The sequence below is a fragment of the Xenopus laevis genome, chromosome 5L (assembly GCF_017654675.1).
Source record: "Xenopus laevis strain J_2021 chromosome 5L, Xenopus_laevis_v10.1, whole genome shotgun sequence".
Classification (NCBI taxonomy): domain Eukaryota; kingdom Metazoa; phylum Chordata; class Amphibia; order Anura; family Pipidae; genus Xenopus; species Xenopus laevis.
Genome location: NC_054379.1, coordinates 103600928 through 103610657, shown reverse-complemented (window position 1 = coordinate 103610657; position 9730 = coordinate 103600928). Strand labels below are relative to the sequence as shown.

Sequence of the window (9730 nt, the reverse complement as noted above, 5' to 3'; positions counted from 1 at the left end):
ATACAGTATTTCTATGGTACTTACAAGGCCATATAATAATTGCTTTGGAAGCATTAAGCATTACATGTGAAACAATTTAATGTATCCACTGCATAGGCGTACTCGGCACCCTCTCGCCACACTACAGAATGTTGGACGGCAGCCAATGCCAGCAAACTGCTTCGAACTGAATTATACAGAGAAAAATGAAGAAATAATCTGGGATATACCAAATTTAAATAGCCGTTAAAATAATATTTTGATATTTACAATGAAAATGGTTAAAAATGTATTTTATTCACATAATCTATTGAAACCATTAGCCATGTTTAATAAATATTTAGATAGACATAGTTAAAAATTATTTTTTAAAAGATATTTTGAGCAATGAACATGAGTGGATTACATTTTCTCTTGCTTCCCTGCTTAATTTTCTGCAAACGAACACAATCTCCATTCAAAATGAATATTTACCCAACACAAATACAGTAAAACACACACACATCTATGCAGCTATTCCCACTTTTTGGTAACGTTACCCCCCAAATAAACCATGACTCATCCTTTCTCCACAAATTGTAGAACATAAAATATTGAGACTGGTCTGTACTATGGAGATTTTAGCTTTGGTCTTTTGCTCCTTTAGTATAATTTTTTAATGGTAACATTCCGTACTATGCTTGACTACATAAACACCAAATGGTATGTCCTAATGTATCAAATGTACTTGTAAGGGATGTTTCAGCTACAGACATTCAGCAAATCAATCAGTTATTGTGCAGGCTATATGAGATCAGCATGCATAATATACTGTGCATTGGATCTGCAATGAGGAAGAAAAAGTTACTACTGAGTTACCTCTGCCCACCTCCTACAAAATGAACATCTGTCAGCGCTGCTTCCCCTCAGACTTGTATTGTCTACCTCTGGGACGTTTAAATTATCCCTCAGGCTGAGGCACCTGCAAAGAGGGGGTGGGTTTATTTTAGGAAAAATGACAGTTAAGGGAACTCAGCAGCTCCAAGTGAATGTGACTCACTGACACTGTTCTGTATCCATTGCTAGTCCCTGTCGTTGAGTCACCCTGCTGTGCATGTGTATTGTATGTACTGTAGGGACAATCTGTGTTCAGCACCATGGACAGCGCTTGTCAGAGATGCTCACCAATGTCTTGGGATTTCAGATTGCGCAGCATGGCTGCAGACTCTTCTTAGCACCTGAATGAAGCCAAAAAGGGGTGTCAGATTGCACCCTTTGAGTGCATGGCATGGTGGGAGCTAATGGTTCACTCCATGGTTAGACGTCAGGATATCCAAGTTTTTAGGCAGAGTTAGAGGTTCTCATAGGTGATTGTCGTATCTGTTCTGTGGCAGGAAAGTTAGGGGTAAAAATTAGAGACTATTTAAGAGGTTCACACCAGTACCTCAGCCTGTCACCCCGGAGCAGTTTTTCAGTGGTTCCAGTAATGAAGACTAGAGAAAGCAGACCGAGCAAGAGATCCTGCAAGGTGGAGTGGAAGGAGCAGAGATGCCAGCGCAAGAACTTCTTTCCCTTCAGAGCATCCTGCAGTGGCTGGAGAAGGCAGCTGACGAGAGCAGCTAGTGAGGAGGCCAGCTCCCCTCCCTCAGAAAAAGCAGCGAGCCCGGTTGCTAGGCAGCGTGGCAAGAGGCGTGCACCCCTTGTTAGCACTGCCCCTGATAAGAAGTCAGCAAAGGCTCTTAAAGCGGCAGCAGCAGTGAAGAAAGCCATGCCTGCCAAGAGCCTTCAGAAAAGATGCCTGCCTATCAATATCCCTGGACTTCCTCATCACCCCAAACTTTCAGCAGCAACGAGATCCTGACAAGACAGCCAGCAACTTGTGAGACTGCTACTGTAAGTGGGTCTCATGAGAACAGAGCCTGTAGCATTCCTCCTCTTCCCCTCCCATCTGTGCTTTCTCAACAGACACTCACAGAAAGGCCTGGCTAAGTACAAGTGGGTTGGACCAGCACATCACTCAGGAGTTAGGTAATGTATGTCTTGATTTCCTCAAGAATGTATTTAATTCTTTGCTCAATGGTGTGGTACCAGCACAGATGTACCTGAAAAATTCTTAAAAGATGCCACTGTATGCCAAGCTATACCTCTAAGATTACACTTGTCTAGTTCTATTAAGGAGAAAATAGGCAGGGGTAAATATGTAGGTATTTTGTCACCTGCTGCAAGAGATTTGGAAGTGGAAACATATGGGAGGGGGACTCTGAGGAGGATAGAAGGTGGCCAATTGTTGGACATTCATCAATTGATTCCAAATGTTTTGCATTCTGAGTAATATCCTATCAACAAAATCTCTACAGTTGGTACCTCAACTTTATAAGCACATAGATATTGTAACTGAGTCTTATAAGAGCTATGGCGGCCTTTGCCAGCTTATATATGATTTTTTTTTTTAAATGGCAGTGCATAGGGAGGTGTGTTGAGAGTCAGAAATCATATATTTGTAGTTAGGGATGATGACCCCAAGAACTACATACTAATACAACAGCAGGGGACAGAGGCCTCCCTGGACGAAACCCATGCTGTGCATTTAATGAGGCTTACTGCAAATGACAAAAAAGAGAAGGTTGCTCTTACTGTTCAATTTTAAACCATTAAGCAGGGTGCAATAAGGCTGTGACCACAAAATTCCTACAAAGAGGTCCTCACCCATTATCAATATATACAAGACACTAAGGGGGGTATTTATCAAAGGTTAGGTTTGCAAGGTTTTTTGCTACCTCAAATAAACTCTCCAAGTTCCCCCAGTGATGTGACTTGTGCTCTGATAAACTTCAGTCACTCTTTACTGCTGCATTGCAAGTTAGAGTGATATCACCCCCTCCCCCCCCTCCAGCAGCCCATCAGCAGAACAATGCAATGTATTGAACAATGGAATGTAATAAGATAACGGCTCCCTGGTAGAAATGGGAACAGTACTCAATAGCAAAAATCCAAATCTCACTGTGGCTCATTCAGTACATTGAGTAGGGGAACATTATTTTATCAGAAAGCAGTTAGGTTTTTAGTTACGGGTGCTGTCTTAGCTAAGGGCGATGTAAAATCAGCTTTTACGCATCTGCCCATTTCTCCCAGTTGTTTTAAGTTATTAGGTTTTCATTTTCAGGGCCATTTTTATTTTTGTTTTGCAACTTTCATTGAATGATTAGTCAAATTTGAAACAAGTCCCCACTTGATAATTCAATATTTGGATAGTTTCTTATTTGTTGTCCCTCCCAACTACAAGGCGTGCTTAGCTTTGATTGACTCAATCATCTGGATTGCTGTTAAGTTTGGAGTCTCTTTGGCTAGGGCAAACACAGTAAGCACAAATAGCACAATACAAGGCACTGAAATCGACAGTTTGAGGTCAGTTTCCCCTAGGACAAATTAGCAAAACTGAAATAGCTGGTCACATTGGCTATTAGGAACAACAGAACTATCCTTTAATAGATGCTTTAATTGGCATCTTAGTTTTGCCACAAGAGTAATCGCTGTGGGAATAGTTTTGATAAAACCCTCTTTAGCATTTGAGAATGAACACCTCCTCCTTATTTTTAAATTGTTAAAATATTTTGTGCTGAAGGCTCTAGAAAATGCTATTTGGTTTAGGGCTAAGCATGTCCCCCATTGTACAAACAAAATAGCTGACAGTTTATCTCATTCAAAGTTCAGCTCATTGTGGTAGTCATCAGGTAAAGTAGAAGTATAAGGAACTGAATGCCCACAGCACATTTGACTCACATAAGCAATTTAGAAGAATCGCACAACTTTAGAGAGATCAGCCCAGTGCACAATATTAGAGGATCAGCAACCTCACAATTGGTCTGGGGAAATAGAAACGTTGCATCTCCGCACAATAAACGAGCAGGGTGCTCCCTGCAACGCTAATGCCTCATGTGCAGATATCCTTTTTCCCACAGCACATTTTAGACATTGTTTGGCAGAGCTACGTGAAATTCTGAACAATTCCAACAATTGCGAATCCTTGGAAAATTCCAGAATTTCTAGAAAAGTGAAATATAAAGAAAAGTGTGAAGTTAGTGATATATTTACTAGAGCTTTCCCATTAACAAATAACGGTGGCCTATATAAAAAGAAAATTAGCGGGTATTGCATTTTCTCAGAGGTTATTAAACAAAATATCAGTTAGTTAAGCAGTTAGTAAAAGACTTGTCCAGGGGCAGAAAAACTTGTTTATGAGAAAACCATTTACTGCAAAAGTTAATTCAGGTATTGCACATGGTTGTTTTAGTAAATATGAAGTCTGCGTGTTACAATACTGATTTGCCGTGACTTTCTTTGGGGCATTTAGGATTAATGCTAATTGGAGGGGAAATGACAATCTTGTTGGAAAGATCTAAAGCAGACCAGGGAGCAAGAGCAAAGTAATTAGATTGGGTTCTATCTCTTATAAATAGATCTGCCTGATGAGACCTGATGTCCCTGGCCTATTATTTATGCACAGGGATAAGAGGGTGGTTACTAAGTTTCAATTTAAAAAAGTGTTGGCCAAAAGTAAAAATATATTGGGTTTAAAACAGGATTATACTTGTTTAGGATTTGGGCTGCCACTCAGGTACTTTACTTGGTTTTCCCAAGGAAAATGGCTAAAAAGATACTGAAGTCAGAGCTCTGGATAGTTTAGTTAAAGTTATGGCAGCCTTAGAGGAACCGTAGCAACCGTCCTAGAGGCTGGCTGATTGACATGAATTTATGTGTCAGGTTCAGTGATAGATTTACAATCTGTAATGAATTTTCAATAAACAAGCTCTGAACTTTGCTCCAGCAAAACGTTCTGTGTGTATTGTGTCTTTATTGTATCGGGTTTAGGCAACCTATTCAGCCCATGTGATTGTGGTGGGGATAGGGGATAACACACATCCAAAAACTTTTGAAAAAACCCAGTAAAAAGTTGGCCACCCAACATCACACTGGCTGCTATTCTACCAATGCACAGTCTGTTACCTGTCCATGAAATCACTAGGTTAAACAGTTGCCACAATTGTTTTTTCCACAACAAATCTCAACTCTAGGCTGAAAACAATAGAATGTTGATAAATACATCCAAATGATGCAGACTTGATTCACACTCTAGAAATCCACACTGACCCATTTGCTGTATGCTGATCAAATCATTACCGTGAAAACTGTGTTTACGTTTATCTTCATTGTTTCTTTTGTATGGTTTCTAAATTATAACACTTCCTATTTTTATTTTATCTACCCTGCAGCTGAAAATACTGTCTGGATGTTATTTTTCAGCAGCTCTACTCTATTATATTTATTAACTTAGGGGGCTTTCACCCATAGGGTGCCAGTTTAGTCCATTAGAGTTTATTCCATAATTTAGGTTAGCAATGTTCATAATCCACAGTAATAGCAAATGCCAGCAGTAATAATAAACCATAGTAAAATACTATCCACAGGTATGATCATAATTCCCAGTAAGTGTACCAGCTCCAGATTCCTCAGAGACTTAGCCTCCATTCTCTGTAGCTGGGTTTTAAGAGACAACATTATCTGGCTCTTCCAGTCAATTCACACATTGCCACAAGCTGGTTGTGTATGGAAGATGAGCTCCTGCAGTGATTCCAATTTCAAAATCAATATTTGGGTTCGGGCAGCATGTTTTGAGCAATGCTCTTTATCAGGTTGTGCCCCTTCCGTTAAAATTATGGAAGCTATAAAATGCAAACGTTGTGTGGCATGCACAGCATTTCAGGTGGCCCCGGCTCTCGAAACAAACTGTTTGCACTTTATTACTTCCAGCAAATGATTTTAATGGAAGGGGTGTAATTCCCTGTCAAAATATCAGAGCTTTCCTCTACTCTGTTAGCTTAGTCTAACTCAGAATGCAAAACATTTGGAATCAATTGATGAATGTCCAACAATTGGCCACCTTCCCCCTCCCATATGTTTCCACTTCCAAATCTCTTGCAGCAGGTGACAAAATACCTACATATTTACCCCTGCCTATTTTCTCCTTAATAGAACTAGACAAGTGTAATCTTAGAGGTGTATCATCCATTTACTTTCCACTAGCGCAAGATTAATTATTGGGAGAAGGACCCCACTATTTTCCATCATCATCCCCTAACCTTCAATTAGTGTCTCACTAAATTCTCTCAGATTTCCACCACAATATTTTTTTATCATCTTGCCTCTGCTATTTTCCCTCATCACCCCATCCTTCTACTAGAAACATCACTATTTTCTCTCATTATCCCCTAACCTTAGACTTGGACCACACTATTTTCCATCAACACCCTAACCTTCCATCACCCTAGTATTTCAACCATCCATTATTTTAATCACCCCCTAACTTTCCACTGGCACCCTACTATTTTAAACCCTTATCTACAGACAACACTATTTTCCATTATGGCCCCCTAACGTGACTGAAAAATTAATTAGGCAGAGGGAAATGTATGTTCAAGGAAAAAATAGCTTTACCCTCAATGTTCTTTTCTGTAGGAAAGTCTAAATGGGTGGAACATATATGTAAAAGCCAGCTGGACTGAAAGAGTGGCTTGGTTCTGCTATTCACAAAAAGTATACCATTCATCAAATTTGGAATGGACAAAATATAACATTGAATACATTTTAATATTCCATCCATAAACACAATGCACCATCAAGCTTTATTTCAGACTAGAAAGTATTCCCATTTATAGATCTGATCAACTGTATAGCGTTCCTCCATCGTACAGCGACTCATCAGCTAATTGCTAGAGCAAACTTGAGGGGAATCATGCCCAGTTCTCATTTTTCATGGTGAAGTACCATTATCTAAGACTGGAATAGTGCCACTCATCAGACCTGGAATATCCTGCTGTGTCTATTCTTTGATTCATTAATAGCCATTATGGCATGGATGTGTTCTAATTTTTCCTTTCACAGAAGAAGAGCACTTTGAGCTAGATCTTTGCCATAAAAAAAGAGCAGCAATATCACATTTTTTATTTTGGAGAAAACAAATATTTTAGAAATAAATAATCCTGGTTATAGAGAGAGAATGTAGTTTACCTGTATGTTAGTCATTTTTGCTGGCAAGTCCCAGCTGAACAGCTAATAGAAATCTGTTTAATGTCAGGAGAATAAATACATGTCGCATGATTAAGCCTAATTCTTGTTAGTTTTATTAAAGGGGAATTATCGCGAAAATGAAAATTGAATATAAGCTTCATCATACTGAAATAAGAAATGTTCTAAATACAATCAATTAAATATTCTGTACTGTTTCTGAAAAAAAAATCAAGTTTATATCCACTATCCCTCTCTCAGCATCTGTTTCTCATCATTCTGTCTTCTTGCAGCAGTTGGGTGTCACATATTCATTGACATTTAGATCCAATGTATCTTATGGGGGGGGGCTTCCTTTCCTAGCAGATTAATTCACTCAAATAACTGATTGCAGTACAAACAAAATCTAACAAATCTTTTTGCACAAATCCTGCATGTAGAGAGAAATGATGTCTGGTGATTTCAATAGCGTGAGCTCTAATACATCTTCTAGGCAAAAGGAACCCCCCCTAAAGATATATTGGATCTAACTGTCAATGAATATCTGACACCAAACTCCTGCATGAAGACAGAATGTAGAGAAACAGATGCTGAGAGAGGAATAGTGAAGATGAACTTGATTATTTCAGAAATGATGCAGAATGTTTTTTTTTATTCAAAGTTTTTTTTTATTGTTTTAACATTTTCATAAACAACATCAGATTGGACATCAGTTAAGTTCTTGCATAAAGAAAAAATATAGCCTCACAGTTCTTGAGCTATTTATCCGGTGTCCAATAACATATAGAATAGAAAGATAGAGTATGAAGAAAAAGTTAGAGGGGGAAAGGTTGGGGCCTTCTTGAAAGTTAATGAGGGTTAGGAGATTGTAGGGGTTATGTCAGATTTTAAAGTTCTGTTCTCTTTACTGACCGGGTTTTGGTTCTGTGTCTTTCATCTGTTTTCGCTATGTGGCTAGAGGAGTGTTTCTCAGGTCTGTCTGGGTAAGTGGTATTCCTTTTTCCACTGCTTCCACCGTTGCATTGATGTTGAACTTAAGTTCATTTGTTGGTTGGAACCAAGTGCCATTTGTTTGTGAGTGAGGTTAGAGTGTTATAAGCTCCCTTTTACTGGGTACTTCAGTTGTTTTCCAATATCTTGGGATTAGGAGCCAAGTTGCTGTCATTACTTGGAAGATCAGATGTTGTGTTTGTTTTGGATAGTCGTTGCGTTCGTAGTTAAGCAAAGCACGCAATGGTGTGAGCTTTATTAGATTAGCGTTTCTCCAGTGTGTTAGGTTGAGGTTTGGGATGCTTGTTTCTAGCATTTCCACCCCTGCCTGGTGAGCTGGGTAGTTTAATAGTAGTTTCTTTTTGTTGATCTTCAGGATTAGTGGCTACTTGAGTTGTATGGTTGGCCCATATCAGGCCTTTAAGCTTGAGAGGAGTTTTGTTCTATTTGGAGCCAATGTAGCTCCTTAGTTGCAAGATTCCATGCTTTAATGTGGTCCAATGTCGCTTGATAGCATTTTTCTAGGCAAGGTACTCCGAAGACCCTTCTTGTGTTCCACGTTGAATGTATTTCTGCTTAATTCTAGGTTTTCATTTGGCCCAGATGAAGTCTTGAATGAGCTTTTGGGCTTTGCAGAAATAGGATTGCGGGATGGCTATTCGTAGAGTTCTGTATAGATAGAGAAATTTGGCCAATATCATCATCTTAATCGTGGCAATTCTGCCCAACCAGGAGGTGTAAAGAGGAGTCCATTTTTGCAAGAGTTCCTGAACTTCCGTTAATAGCTTGGGGTAGTTTGCCTCATAAGTGTTAGTGATGGTATTGGTTAATTCCACCCCTAAATAATTTATGGAGTGGGGTTGCCATTTGTATGTATATTTTGCTTGAAGTTTTCGTATTTCTTCTTGTGCCATTCCCAGCAGTAAAATCTGTAATTTTGATTAGTTAAGTTTGTAGTAGGAGACTTTACTGAAATTCTTGAGGATCTGTGTTACTGCTTCTAATGATGTTTCTGGCGTTGTTAATGTCAGTATAATGTCATCTGCGAACATGGCAAGTTTGTGCTGCATCTTTGCCACTTGTATCCCCTTTACAGATCCTGAGTCTCTTATTGTCTTGGCTAAGGGTTCCAGTGTGAGGTTGAAAATGAGGGGTGAGAGTGGGCAGCCTTGTCTTGTTCCATTAGTTATCTGGAATGGTTTAGAAAGGAATCCCATGTTATTCACTCTCGCAAATGGTTTTGTGTATAAGGATAGTATGGCATGTCTGATCGGGCCTTGCAGTCCATAAGATTGTATTGTAAAGTCAAGATATATCCACTCAACTCTGTTGAAAGCCTTTTTGGCATCTAAGCTGAGCAGTATTGTTGGGTCTTTCCTCCTTCCCGTTTCTTCCATGAGTGCTAGCATCTTTCTGGTGTTATCAGGACCTTGCCTGACTTTTGTGAATCCAGTTTGGTCTAGATGTAGCAATGAGGGCAAAATTGTCGCTACTCTATTGGCTATTACTTTAGCGTACAGTTTTAGGTCTGTGTTAAGTAAGGAGATAGGTCTGTAAATCCCACAAGCTGTTGGGTTTTTTCCTGATTTAGGGATTGTGGTTATTGTGGCTGGGAAGGGGCCTCCGTTTAACATATGGTTGAATAGCTTTGTGAGATGTGGTGTTAGTATATTTATAGTACGCAGTTGTGAATCCATCCGGTCTAGGTGCTTTCCCTATG

The 9730-nt window shown here is 39.4% G+C and overlaps 1 long non-coding RNA gene across 1 annotated transcript in view; it reads left to right on the top strand.

Annotated features, from left to right (window-relative positions):
• The first annotated feature begins 1289 nt into the window (after positions 1-1289).
• The window catches only part of LOC121393768, a 31264-nt gene continuing 22823 nt past the window's right edge, over positions 1290-9730 (top strand). The window contains exon 1 of the long non-coding RNA XR_005961328.1: positions 1290-1986. This is a non-coding gene — a long non-coding RNA (uncharacterized LOC121393768). The remainder of the gene's footprint in view (positions 1987-9730) is intronic.